Consider the following 14,705-nt stretch of genomic DNA (forward strand, 5'->3'; position numbering starts at 1 on the left):
ATATGAGTTATATAAATTTTTAAGTTATGTCAAAAAGTTTCGTAACACATATATTCGGTATGCCAGACTTTGTGATGTCGACTTAAAATCTAAATATTTAAAAAGCAAACTTTCACAATCAGGAAATATATACTCTAGAAACTGCATTCTGGATTATCTATTTTAAGTAGAGCAGTATGGATAATTTGTAGCAAAAATGGAGCAGACTACGTATAATATCGTAATGCTATCACTCTCAAAAGTTAAGTATCATGGCACAGATGGCTGATATTCAAATTTTTTATAAGAATATTTAAAATAAGGTAGACATTTAAGTGAAATACGGAAATCAATGGAAGTGTGCTATCTAACAGTTGGACCACAATTGTTATTATTATTGTTGTTATTAACACCAAAACCCCCATGGCCATGGAGTCAAAAACTCATCACAAGAGGCTCACACTTTCACACAAAATTATCGTTGAACTATGACTTAAGCCCATGCATAGTTTCTGCATTTGCCACACTTTCAAGCAGTGCATTCCACTCACCAACCAATCCTCATGCAAAGAAACTGCTCCTCACTCCCTCCTTATACAGCTTCTAGGCTTTGTGCCCTACTCCTCTCTTCCTTCATGAATTATCTCCTCCACATTCATCTGGTAACACCCCTCACCAACTTATGTGTCTCAACCATATCGCTCCCCTTCTTCTATTTATGAGGCTTTGCAAATTTCATTCCCTCAACCTGTCCATATCCAGCACTCCAGACACTCAATACCACCTTAGTGAATCTTCTCTGGACCCTCTCTAAGATGTCCTCATCTCCTTGAAAAATCAGGTAACCAGATCTATGCACAGAAGGGCCTACTCAAGGCATTATATAAGTGGAAGAGATGAGCATCCCCTTCATGCTTACCAAATTTCAAGACTGTACACTTTACAACATTCAACTAGTAGCTGCACTCACAGTCTATTCAGATCCTCTTGTAAAGCAGCAGGAGGATTTGATCTCAACTCAGCATTGTCTGCAAACAACTGTATATCTGCAGTTAAGCCTGTCCCAATATCATAAGTATTGAAGTTAAACAGTAATTCTAAATTAGACTCCTGTGACACACCACTAGTGACCTTCCTCTTTCAGGATACTATTACTCTCCCATACACAACCTGCTGATGCCAATCTGACATCTAGTCACCTATCCAACTCACTAATCTGTTATCCAACCCTCCATTCCAGTTTAGTTACTAACGGTTGCATGGTGATCTATGAAAGGCCTTTTGAGAAATCCAAGTATACTTCTGTATCTCCCTTGTCCAATGAATAAGTTACCTGGTTGAAGTACAGAAGCAGAATGCTGAAACATGATCTCCCTTTAATAAATTCATGCTGACCATCACAGATTCAGAATTAGGTTGATAATAGCAGAATAACTGGTAGCCTTAGTCTTATCACCCTGGAGCAAACCGGCTTGATAGGCTACTGCTGAGCCTGTCCCAGCCTATCCTGGGTGATTAGGCCCATTTGCACATCAGCCCACCGGTGGACTGACGTGCAAATAGACCTAAATATCTGCCATGTCAAAAAATTATAAAATGATGGGTTTGTGGGTCATACTGAAGTAATTTCCCAGTCCTAAGTTGTTTGCCTTTCTACCACTGTTATTGTCGTGACGTTCTATTTTCATGTTGTGTTCTAATCCGCCATCTTGTTTCAAGTCACTCTTATTAATAAAACAACTAATTGCAAATTGATCACCGATCCAAAAGTAGGGAAATTTATAATTATACTGCGCCACCCTATTTTTAGATTAGTCTATATAAAATAGTAGGATCAATTCTTAATTAAGTTAGCAGTCTCCTCATTTAGGCCGAATTATTTACTATTCTACTTGGGGCACCCGCAAGATTCGAATTTTTTATGAATGGTGCAATAAAAAGGAAATCAGGCAAACACAATATTTAGATTAACAAAATAAAACATTTAATATATGATATATAACAAATACAAGAATTCTGCTTTTAAATGAAACAATACAAATAACTTAATACATCTTGCTAAGTCACTCATTCCAATTCAATGTTCTAAACTTTCACATACAATTCACAGCTTCAAAATCACAAGCTTTCTTAACTCAAGTTAATAAAACAAAACTTCTCATTTGATCAGTCTCCACATATCTATCAGCTGTACTTAATGTTTAAATTCACAGCAGGCACTAATCAAGGTAGACAATATTCCAAGCAATCTTATTTCGGACTTTGAACTTCGAAGATACGTTATAGTTAATGTTAGAATATACAAACATGTATGACTACTCTTACCAGATACAATCTTCAATACATCAATTTATTGTGAGCACACTTATGAATTAACTTATTTACGCTAGCGGAACACGTTAAATAAAATTCTCCAACACTTTAACAGAACTACTGTTAATCGCGCTTCACTACTCTAAACAACAGCAATTAGGTACTGATATCTTTCCTTGTTTACTTTTCTCCAACTAGTTAAATTCATTATAATTCTTCTCAGGGCAACATAGAATTAAGACGTAATCCTAGACTAACTGGAACTAATCAGAATTTCCCATTGAATGTCCAGTTCTTTATTTATCCGATTACGACATTAATTTTCCTCTACAACAACAGCTGATTTCACTTGCAGCTAAGTATATGATTCACTACGTTTTGGCTCACTTCTAAACACTATTCTCATGAATTTCTGCCCTAAAGAATTTATAATTTTCTTTCACTTCTTTGCTTGTATACTACCTTCCTTCAGGCTCCGCAAAACTCTCTCCCCTTCTCTCTCATTAAAATTCTTATTGCTTTCTCCCCTTTCAGTTCCAAGGTCACGCACTCTTCGACTCGTGCTTGTTTATTTCATGCGTCTCCATGACAACAAATGAACGCAAACATTTCGCTAATACAACGCTCTACTACTACATAAGTGATTACATAACGTTAAATTTTTACAAATAAGAATAAACAGAATATTTGAGCTACTTAATCAGCTTTTTCATTACGTATACGATTAATTATAATAACACTTTTCGTTACTTCATATATATATTTTAGTTATCATAAATTCTACACATATTATTGTGTGATAAATTAATAGTAGGTTAAGTTTAGAATAAATATTTAAATAGTAATCCTTAATTAAGGAATAATCAATAATTTTTATACAAATCATGATTAGTATATAATAAGCAATGTTAAATGTGAATGAAAAAAATAAATTACACAACATAGTTTCATTCACAATTTAACATTATCACCCATTTGTGAAGCTGAACAATTTTACTTTCCACTCCTTTGGAGCCCATACTGTTAACTCATGGAGCATTCCTTTAAGACACACAGTTCAATGTTATTAAGACCCACTTCATCACGTTTTCTTAACTCCTCATATCTCCTGATCACTCATTATCAGTTTCTCCTCCACCATACCCTCTACACTCAATCTCATTGTGATATCACATTTCAGTATCAGATACCCTGATAAATTGTTCAGGTATGAGTAAAATGGATGAATCTTCTTTCATCCATATTACTCATACCTTATTCAGCATTTTTACTTTGGATATATTGCTACTGTTAAATATCTCTTGATCAGTGCCCATGCATTCTTTGTCTCCTTTCTGCCCAATTCCTTCTTTCATGCTGTAGCTACTAGTTGTTTTCCTAGTTTTTCATAATCACCAGCCTTGTAGTTTCCCATATATCCTTTTCCCACAGAAGTTCTATATGACTGGCTGCATGATCACCTGATTGGAATTCTCACCAACTTGAGGAAGATTAGATGCACCATTTTCAATCACACCATCTGATGATATGATCAGATCTAAGCCTCCCAAACTTAGTTCACTCTCCATGACATTTTGCCTAAGATAGTTATCAGTCAAGAGCTTAAGAAATTAATTTTCCTTATTCCTAAATGCCATTTCTTCATTCCAGTCTATATTACCATAATTAAAATCACTCAAATGATTACTGTTCTCTTGCTCACTAAACTAATTTGCCTATAATGTCTTTATATCCACCTTCTACATTCCCCAGTCTGTAGCAACAACTAACTAAATATTGTAATCTGTCAACCTCAACTTCACACATCCTGCCTCAAAACAAAAAACAAACATACAAAAAAAAACTGCCATTGTTTCTCCCTTGTGTGGGTGTAATTAATTTCTGCAACAGTATAATCCTGCATTGTGTCCTTCTTATTTTCACAGAAAGCATCATTTCCTTCCATTTCTGTTATTGTCAGGATAACATCCAACCACTTCTCATATTCCAACTATTTTTAGGCAAATAAATTCAAATTCAACAATTTCATCTTCCTTAAATCTTGATACTCCTGGCATTTGTAAATAAGCATACTAATAATTAGAGACATGGTGAGTGAAAAGGTATCTAAGCTTTGTTTTCCTGGTGATAGAATGAGCAGGGTGATTGAAGCATTGGATATGAGTTGTAAGCAAGCAATAGAGTTAGTAGTGGTGATAGGCACAAATGATTTGGTTGGTAATAGGTTGGATGTCAGGTTAAGGAGACTTAAAGGTTGTCAGCATGTTTCCCAGGTAAAGTAATGATGAGTGGAGATGATAAGTGAAGATTATGAATGATATGTCAGCAGAATTGTGGGATGAATTTGAGGGATGGATGGAGCTATATAAAAGAGATGGGGCTACATTTAAATAGATTTGGTGTAAGTCAGCCAGAGCAATTGTTGCAAGAGAGTAAGAGAGTAATGACTGAAGTGAATGGAAGACCTGACGAAACAAGAGGTGATGTGGAAGAACATGAGAGTAGGACAGGAAAGTTTACAAATGGAGAGGTGAGTGGCATGAGTGAAGAGAATGATGAACAGGAAGACACTGTGAATTGTGGATGATGGTAACAGGAGTGTGTGTGTGTGTGTGTGTGTAAGAATTGAGATGGTCTAGGCTGTTGGAGCAACAGTTAGGCTAGAGAGAGAGATGTAAGATCAGTGATGATAAAAGCGAATGGTTGGAGGGGGTGTAGAGAGATATTGTATTTAAGAAGCGAGGTCAATGGGACTTGTTATAGAACCAGAAATAAGCTAGTATGCACATATACGAATGTCAGAAGTATATCCTGTATATCCTATCAGAAGTATAATGTCAGAATTATTACGGAAAAATTGTCAGAATATATGAGATGTGGTTGGATGAGGATGACATTCTGAGAGGAGGGATATGTAGTTTTTTTGTGAAGACTAGAGAGCAGGGGGGGAGGGGGGTAGAATGCTGTTAATTGTAGAGGTGTTATGTCCATCCAAAGAGCAAATAGTGACTGTGGTTTTGAAGCAGTATGATGTGAGGTGGACTGGATGAAATATTTAGTTGGATGTTGCTATAGGCTTGATAATTATTTTTTGGGGGAAGTGAGAAGAAAATGTATAGGCAAATTGGTTTGGCTATCTATCTGTAGACAAAAAAAGGGAAGAGGATGACCTGAGATCAAGGGGAAACAGTTGGATTTGAAGAAGGTTCTAAAATGAACATGGAGTTAAACATGGAGAAGTCACATCATGAAGTTAAACATGGAGAAGTCACATCAAATAAGTGGTATCAGTGGAACTAGTTATAAATCTAGGAATGAGCTGCTATGTTTGTATACAAATGCTAGAAGTGTAAGAAACAAGGCAAATGAAATGGTTGCATTAATCAAGTCTGTTCACCCAAGAATTATTGAAATAAGTGAGACATGGTTGTTGATGGAAGTTTTTTCATTTGGCTATGCAACCAATTATATATTTGGTTTAATCCTTTATCCAAGTGTAAGCAAAGTTTGCACCTGAAGTATTTTCAGTACTGGGACAACTTGTGGTAAAGGTGGGATGTTCCGATCACTTGCCGTAGTATCTCCCATAATGCAAAGCACATCTCCTTGCAGATATGTATACTATGCATTAAAGGAAGGGCCACTACCATCAACTTCCATCAACTATCCCTAATCCAGAGAATTTTAATAACAAGGTGTTGACACCTTTTGGCAACTGGTATATGGTGATATGACTTCTGCATTACTTCCATCTTAGTATCACCACCTCTGGATCTGGCTCCCACTAATGAGACCTCAATAAAGGTCGAAACCGGTCTGGGTAGTGGCCCTTCCTTTAATGCATAGTATTATACATGTCCACAAGGAGATGTGCTTTGCAATGATCTGAACTTATCCCACCTTTACCACGAATTGTCCCAGTCCTGAAAATACTTCAGGACTGGGACATTTCAAACTTTGCTTATACTTCGATAAAGGATTAAACGAAATATATAATTGGGTGACATGGTTGGTTGAGGATAACATCCTGACAGGAATAGAGCTGGAAGAGTATGATGTGTTTCGTGAAGAAAGAAAGGATAAATAAGGAAAGGGGAGTGCTGTTGATGAGAGGATATAATTATAAATGAGATGTCAAATCAACCTCCAGTTGGTGAGAGTGACCATGAAGTGATTATCTTGGTGGTTGCCATAGTGTGAGGACTTCTGTGAAAAAAGTGTGTGTGGAACTACAAGGCTGGTGATTTTGAGGAGCTCAGGAGACCACTTGCATGTGTAGCATGGAATGAGGAGTTAGCTGGAAAGGAGATCAGTGCAGCTTGGGGGATATTCAAGAACTGTCTAATGGAAGCAATGTCTAAATGTATTGCAAGGGTCAGAAGGTTAAATAAGGTAGGTGTGAAAATGGATGAATGAAGAGATTAACCTTCTGATCCTTGCAATACATTTAGACATTGCTTCCATTAGGAACAAACATTATGGATGCAGCATAAGAGAAGTGGTAATAATCAGTTCCATGAGGATTACAAGCACTGTCGGTGCCAGGTTATTTTGCGCCCTAGGAAAAGTTTCCAAGTCCACCCCTTATTTCACAAGTTGGATATTTTTTAAGATGAAATTTTAAATATAAAAAATAAAAATTATTTTGGCATGCTTTATTAATAATATACAAAGTAATATACAATATGTATAATATATGAAAATCAAATTTTAATTTTTATTGTCTTCAATTTTGCAAAATTTTCTACCATTTCCTTTAAATCTAGTGTAGAAGCACCCCTTCATGGCTTGCATTCTAGGCGGTTGCCTAGTTTGCCTAAATGGTAACGCCGGCCCTGATTACAAGGAACATGCAAGGAGGGTAGCAAAAGTGAAGTATGAGCAACAGTTTGCTAATGAAGTCAAAAAGAATCCTGGGAAGTTCTTTCAATATGTAGCCAGCAAAAAAAAAAAAAAAATTATTATAGAAGGATGACATTGATTGGTGAAAATGGTATAAGAACAACTGCTGCAGAAGATACTGGAGATACTTAATGAGCAGTTCATAAAGGGATTTCATTCTTGTGGATGTGACATCATGGAGAGTTTGAGAGCAGTTGTTGATGATGAGGAGAGACTGACTGTAAGTGAGCAAGAGATATATGGGAAATTGAACAATTGTGATATTAATATGGCTGTGGGACCTGATAATATATCTTAACATATTTTAAAGGAATGTGCCAGGGAGTTGACATCTATCTTGACATATTTGTTTAATATTAGTCTTGCACTGGGTCGAGTTCCAAAGGAGTGGAAGGAAGGCAAGATTGTACCACTTCATAAGGGAGATGACAGAACTCAAGCATCAAATTAATGGCCTATCTGTGTGTCAGATGTTGTGGTTGAGGTTTTGGAGAAGCTGGAGGATAGGAGATTCTTGTTCCATTGTTTAAAGTTCTGATTAGGTCATGTATATTATATCGCAAATGAATGCATGTAAGAAAGTTTTAAAAAATGGAGCTGCTTTCAGAGATGAACTGTAGACTCATATATAGAAATATTATTCAAGTAAAAATAAATTTTGAAAATAAGAATTAAACCTTGGAGACTCAGTGGCAGGCTCTGAAGAAAACATTGATTGATTCAGCCAGAAAGGCATATTTCAAAATTCAAAAACATGAAATGTGGAAATCAGCTGGAATACACTGAGTTAGCTTTGCATTAGGAACACCCACCTAATAATGCCTCTCTATGCAATGATGCCTAACAACAGATTCCACAAGATGCCGAACATGCTCCATGCATAATTCGACCCATGTCTGCTGCAGCAACTTCATCAGTTTACACTCATTCCTGGAGGAGGATCAGCAGTTTTCACACCCCATTCTAGCATATCCTGCACATGTTCAATTGGGCTACAGTCAGGGAAGTTTGAGGGCCAAGGCAATGTGGCAAATTCATTGTCATGTTCCTCCACCCACTCAGTAGTTGTATGAGTCCAATGACAAAGTGTGTTGTCCTTTTGAAAGGTGGCACAGTGGTTAGGGTAGACCACCTACAGATATGGATGGAGATGGTCAGCTAATGGGTCCCTGTAATGTTCACTATTCAGTGTTTGCAGGATGATAACCAACTTATTATTATGGGATACTAAGGCAAGTGATGTGAAGTCATTAGCCTCTATATAAAAGTTGCCCAGTCCTGAAAATAGTTCAGGTGCAAACTTTGTTTGCTTACACTTGGATAAAAGATTAAATCAAGAATATTATTTCTTGCCATCTTTAATTTATAGTATAACCAAGTGGAAAAACTTCCAACATCTATCTCTTATCCAGAGTATTTTAATAATAAGATGACACCTTTTGGCTACATGGAAATATGACTTCTGCATTACTTCAACCTTGATATCACTTCTGGATCTGGCTCCCACTGATGACATCTCAGTTTTTGGCAAGATAAGTACTTTGGTTTTCTTCTGTTCGTTTTTCACTTTGATTTTATTTTACTGGTGTGCTAGTGGTCATTTCGCTTTTTTTTTTTTTTTAAAGTAAACATTAAGATTGCTGGTAGTGCAGTCAATATCTGCATTACAGGATTTCTTTTGGAGTATCACAGCCACCATTTTATAGTAGCTCAAACAGAGTTGCTGGTGGTGTAGAATTATTTCTACATCACAGGATTATTTAATTCTCAGTCTTATGACTGAAAAAATTTTTTTTTTCTCTCTCTCTCTCTCTCTCTCTTACAATTGAACAAAGAGGTTCTAGTCTTTCTCTCCATCTGAGATAATGGTACCAATTCCTCCAAGGGTTCAAACTCTGTGCAGAAGTGAGATGGGTGACTAAGATTTAAAAGAGATAGTTGGTGCTAATAAGATGTATTCTTTCACCCCGTACAGCAGAGGAAAATATTTAATTGTAGTTAAAGATGTGGAAACAAGGGACAAACAATTACAGGGTTTTACTTTCGAAGGCAGCACAGTTATTCTTGTAATGTTCGGAAGCCAGGTAAAAACAGTAAAAATCGAAAGATTTCCAATGGAATATACAGAGAACAGTAATGAAATTCTTATACAGACATTCTCGAAATGGGGTAAAATCAGTAACATATGAAAGGGTTTATCGGGCAAAGATCCGAACTAGTTTTCTGATGATGTCATCTTCACAATGACTATGAAGAAACCATACCAAATTTTGTCAAGATCGGTATAACCTGAGTTATAGTAAACTATCCCAGATTACAAAGGCAGTGCCTGCATTGTGGTTCATATGATCACTTGGGTGGTAATTGCCCCAAATCTAAACGTTTTAACTGCATAGAGATCAGACATATCACTAATTAGTGTCTCAATCAGAAATGCAAAAGTTCTGAACACTACATTAACACTTGTCCTTTTAGAACTTTTGCTGAAAGAGTGGGAGTACCAGTAGAGCCAATTAGAACACCATATATATCTTTTTTACTAGACTGAATTTGACGATCTAGGGATTGTCCAATTCAGTCTAGCTCCATTTCTTGGCAGCCTGCCAATGACAGCTCTTCCTTATGTGGAAGGACAGTAGCCATAGTATTCAACACTAAATATGAGATTAATCTTCTTGAATAGCAGTCTTAAGTAGAGTGATGTGAGCAAATATGAGAATGGGGAACTGGACAATAAGACTTATTTGTGCCTATGGTCCCACAGAAGGTTCTACTAAGGTAGAAGTGGAGGAATTTTTTGAGGCTTTAGAGAAAGCAACTGACACAATGAAAAAGGAAAAGTTGATTCTTGTTGGGGATCTGAATAGCACAGTAGGAAATGATTGTGAGACATACAGAAAAATTCGTAGAAAAGAGCAAAGCTAATAATAATGGCAAATACCTGTTGGATTTCTGCTCAGGACATGGACTGGTTATTACTAACACAAGGTTCCAACATAAAAATATGCACAAATTCACATCGAGAGAAGAGGCAAAGAATAAGAGAAGTCTCATTGACTGTTATTGTTAATAGTGATGTTTTCTCCCTGGTACAGGACACCAGAGTGTACACAAGATTTGAAATTGGAAGTGATCACCATTCAGTCTTGAGCAGGATAAAATTGAATTTCATATTGAAAAGAATAACATGTAAGAAAGTTTTAAAGTGAATAAAAGTTCAGCATCTCTGAGATCTGAACTTCAGACTAAAATGCAAAAATATTATTCAAGAAAAAATGAAAGAATTTGAGAACAGGAACCAAAGCTTGGATATTGAGTGGCAAGCCCTGAAGAAAACACTGATTGATTCAGCCAGAGAGGCATGTGGTGTGGTTGTCTGCAAGGATAGAAAAATCAGAACTTCATTGTGAACACAGGAAGTTAAAGAGGCAGTGAAGGAAAAGAAGAAAGCATATCAAAAGTTCCTGGCAAATAAGTCAGGTTGTGCTCTTAGAGAATACAGAGACAAATGTAAGAAAGCTAAACACTGTGTAAAACTAGCTAAACAAAAGTCAAGGGAGGGCTTTGGTAAGAATTATTAGAAAATAAATATCAACAAGGTGGCAAGATATTCTGAAGATTGTTGAAGAAGCTCAGAAATGGAGGAAAGAGTGCTGTAAAAGGAATTAGAGATGATAAAGGTGATATGCAAACAGGAGAAAAAGATATCCTTGAAGTATTGGGTAATTACTTTGAGAAATTGCTAAATGAAACAAGCAGTGATGACAGCACAGTGGCAAAAACACTGAGTGCTTTTTCATTACTGAGTGTTCCTGGTAAGATATATACAAGTATACTTGAGAAACGGTTGAGAAGGATTGTGGAAGAGAAGCTTGGTGAAGAACAAGCTGGATTCAGGCCAAATAGAGGCTGTCAGGATCAGATTTTCACTTTATTATTATTATTATTAAGAGAGACCTCCAGGGAGTCAGAGACTCATCGAGGGAGGCCACATCCTACACGCACCAGGTATCATACTTATTCTTGAATTCATTCACACTGCTTGCACTCAAAACATCCAATGGCAATCCATTCCAATCATGCACCACCCTCTGAGAGAAAAATCAGGTCCTTACACCCTTCTTGGCAGCCTTCATTCTCAGCTTCCAAGGATACCCCTCTCGTCCTTTCCCCACCCTCCATAAATTGAAAAATCTCATCAATTGAAATCCCTTTCAGCAGTTTGTAAGTGTCAATCATATCACTCCTCTTTCTCTTATTTGCTAGTGTCTGCAATCTACAAGTTCTCAACCTGTCTGCATAATCAGTATTCCACAATCTTGATGTCATTTTTAACACTCGTCTTTGTACTCTCTCCAGTATATCAGAATCATATCGGAAACCAGGAGACCAGACCTGCACACAGTAGTCCATGTGAGGTCTTATCAAGTCCTTGTAAAGAGGCAAAATAACATCCTTATCTTTACATGTGAACGTTAGTTTGAGCATTGCAATTACCTTTTGAGTTGTATTTGCAATCTTTGCCACATGGCCCCTGAACTTCAACTTCCTATTAACATTCCAATTAACATTCCAAGATCTATTAACATTCCAAGATCCCTAGCCTCATCAGTTTCTTCTAGCCTAATCCCACCAATATAATACGACATTGGATAGGTAATCATGCTGAAATGAATGACTTTACATTTACTGACATTGAATTGACACCCATTTTCCCATGCCCACAATTCCAGCTTATTCAAATCATTTTGCAAGGACTGCATATCAGCAGCATTCATGATTACCCTGCCTATCTTTGCATCATCAGCAAATAATTGTATGTCGCTTGTCAAATCCTTTCCAATATCATTAATATTCAGATTGAATAACAGTGGACCAAGCACTGATCATTGTGGTACACCACTTGTTACCTTAAACCTTGCAGACTCAGATCCCCCATATACCACTTTTTGATATCTGTCAGTCAGCCATCCTCTTATCCATGCTAATGTTGTATAACCCAAACCCATTTTCTCCAATTTATGCAGCAGTCTGTCATGTTGTATTCTGTCAAAAGCCTTAGCAAAATCCAAAAGTATCATGGTGTATCCATTCCCCTTGTCTAATTCAATGAAAACATTGTCATAGAATGTGAGCAAGTTGCTAAAACATGACCTTCCCTTAGTAAACCCATAGTTAATAGGTCTGATTCTGATAGCCAGGTCTCACTAATTCCTACAATCTGAGGTCGCAACATATTGACTATGGCAACAAACTCTATCCCTTTGTTTCGATACTCCTAGCATTCGTGTACAGACATAATAATTTACCTTCATGTTCTTTTGTATACCCTTGTTTGCAGTCTGCCTGACCCAATTGAACAACTTGCAGATCTCTATTATTCTCTAATGCTTTACACATATAGACATCTTTGCACACATATGATTGGTCCGAACCGGACGAACACAAACCCAAAATGGTTCTCACCTTGTCAACATTACCATGACAAATCCCATTCCCATCATTAGCACAGTTATATACCATTTTTGCTCTTACACTCACATTCACATCATTCCTCCCTTTATAATTTAGTTTCCCTGACTCTGTGTGTTAGGTCTCATACCAGTTAATAGTTTTTCCAGACTCCTGATACCAAACGAATTCAGGTGTAGTCCATCCCTCTTATACAAATCCAATCTTCCCTCAAACTCACTCCACACATCCAGAAACTCGCGCCCATTCCTTCTACATAGCCTACACATTGAGTCGTTTGCCATCGTAGCCCTTCTTTTTGATTCATTTTTGTCATAGCGAGGTAAAATACTAATGATTTTCACTTTCTCACTCTTCACTCTCGCCTCTTCCAGCAACCCTTTCATGTCCTCTCTCATACTAAACTTATCATCAGTTAAATTGTTCATACCTACTACAACTACCATTTCATTTACTTTTCTTTTCTGTTTTTGAATTACTTGAGTTATTTTTTAACTTTTGCTCCAGGAAAACTCAATGTTATAACTCTCTCATCTATAGTATGTTTTATTATAGAGTCACCATACCAAATAATTTCTTTCTTTTTACTAACAACGTCACTTACCTGATTTTCGTTATTTTTTGACTTACCTGTTTCCTTGCTTTGTTGTTTCTTATTTTCCTGTTCATTTTTCTTTTTCTCCCTGTGCTCATTTAAACGTCTCTCAACTTTTTGCAATTCCTGCGTTGTCTCTCTGATGATCAGCTTCAACTTCACTATTTTGGCGGTTAATTCATTTTCGTTAACCTCCTCCATGTACACAATAACCTTGTTGGCAGGGCTAACCTTCTTGTTCTCACCTGTGGTGCTTTTTTTAGCATTACCGTTCTCGTCCTTTTTTGGCGCCATTTTAAACGTATACTAAATATTAAAATATCTTAATAAAAATATATGATAAAATACTAAATACACTATAAAATACTAAACTCTACCCTAGTATACTACAAAACACTAATTTTCTAAGGAAAAACACAATAAAAACAGACAAAAATCACCAACTTTATGATAGATAGTTGAAAAATCATGGGAATATAACAAAGATCTGTATTTAAGTTTTGTAGAGCTGAAAAAAGCATATGGCAAGGTGCCAAGAGAGAAGCTATTCAAAATGCTACAGTTATATGGTGTCAACCTCCTCCATGCTATTCAAAATGCTATTCAAAATGCTACAGTTATATGGGGCAATATATCGAGCAATACTTAGTCTTTATCTGAGTTGTAAGTCAGCAGTTAGAATTGAAGGAAGTATAGGAAGGTGGTTTAATGTTAAATCTGGTGTCAGACAAGGATGTGCATTATCCCTTCTGTTATTCATTATCTATATTGATTATTATGAAGAAAAGTGGTATTAAACCTGATATCAAAATTGGAGATATTAATGTCAGCTCTTTGCTTTATGTGAATGATGTTATATTTCTAAATAAATCCACTATAAGTCTGCAAGATTCTCTGGCTAAATTGAATAAATGTTGTAATAGATATGGTATGAAGATTAGCATTAAAAAGACAAAGACAATGAAAATAGGCAAAACATTGAAAGTATCAACTACATTGTGAATGGAGAATGTTTTACTTGCTCTATAGGTTCTCCATTCACAATGCAGTTGATACTTTCAATGTTTTTGCCTATTTTTAGTGAAGATAGTAAATTAAATATGGAAATAGACAACAGAATCAACAAAGCTGGTATGGTAGGAAGTCACATGAATAAATGTATATGGAATAAGAGAGAAATTAGCCAAAACACTCAATTATCTGCATACAAGACAGTGTTCAAACCAATTTTAACTTATGGATCTGAGAGCTGGGTCAGAAGAACAACATGGGATCAAACACTAGAGACCACAGATATGAGAGTCCTGAGAAAGATCAGGGGCATGAACAAATTTCATCAATGGCAACATCATATTAAAAATGAGGATATTATGAAAGAACTTGACATTGTCAATATCCAGGAATGCATTAGCATGTGTCAGGACAAAATTACACAGCCAAAATT

The 14,705-nt window shown here is 36.3% G+C and overlaps 1 protein-coding gene across 1 annotated transcript in view; it reads left to right on the forward strand.

The window, feature by feature from the left end:
• Positions 1-14,705, forward strand: part of LOC150106614 (beta-hexosaminidase subunit alpha-like) — a 261,896-nt gene that overhangs the window by 153,247 nt on the left and 93,944 nt on the right. The gene's annotated exons all lie outside the window — the stretch shown is intronic.

Source organism: Typopeltis vanoorti, chromosome 5, assembly GCF_054136105.1.
Source record: "Typopeltis vanoorti isolate ZY-2024b chromosome 5, IOZ_Tvanoo_1.0, whole genome shotgun sequence".
Classification (NCBI taxonomy): Eukaryota; Metazoa; Arthropoda; class Arachnida; order Uropygi; family Thelyphonidae; genus Typopeltis; species Typopeltis vanoorti.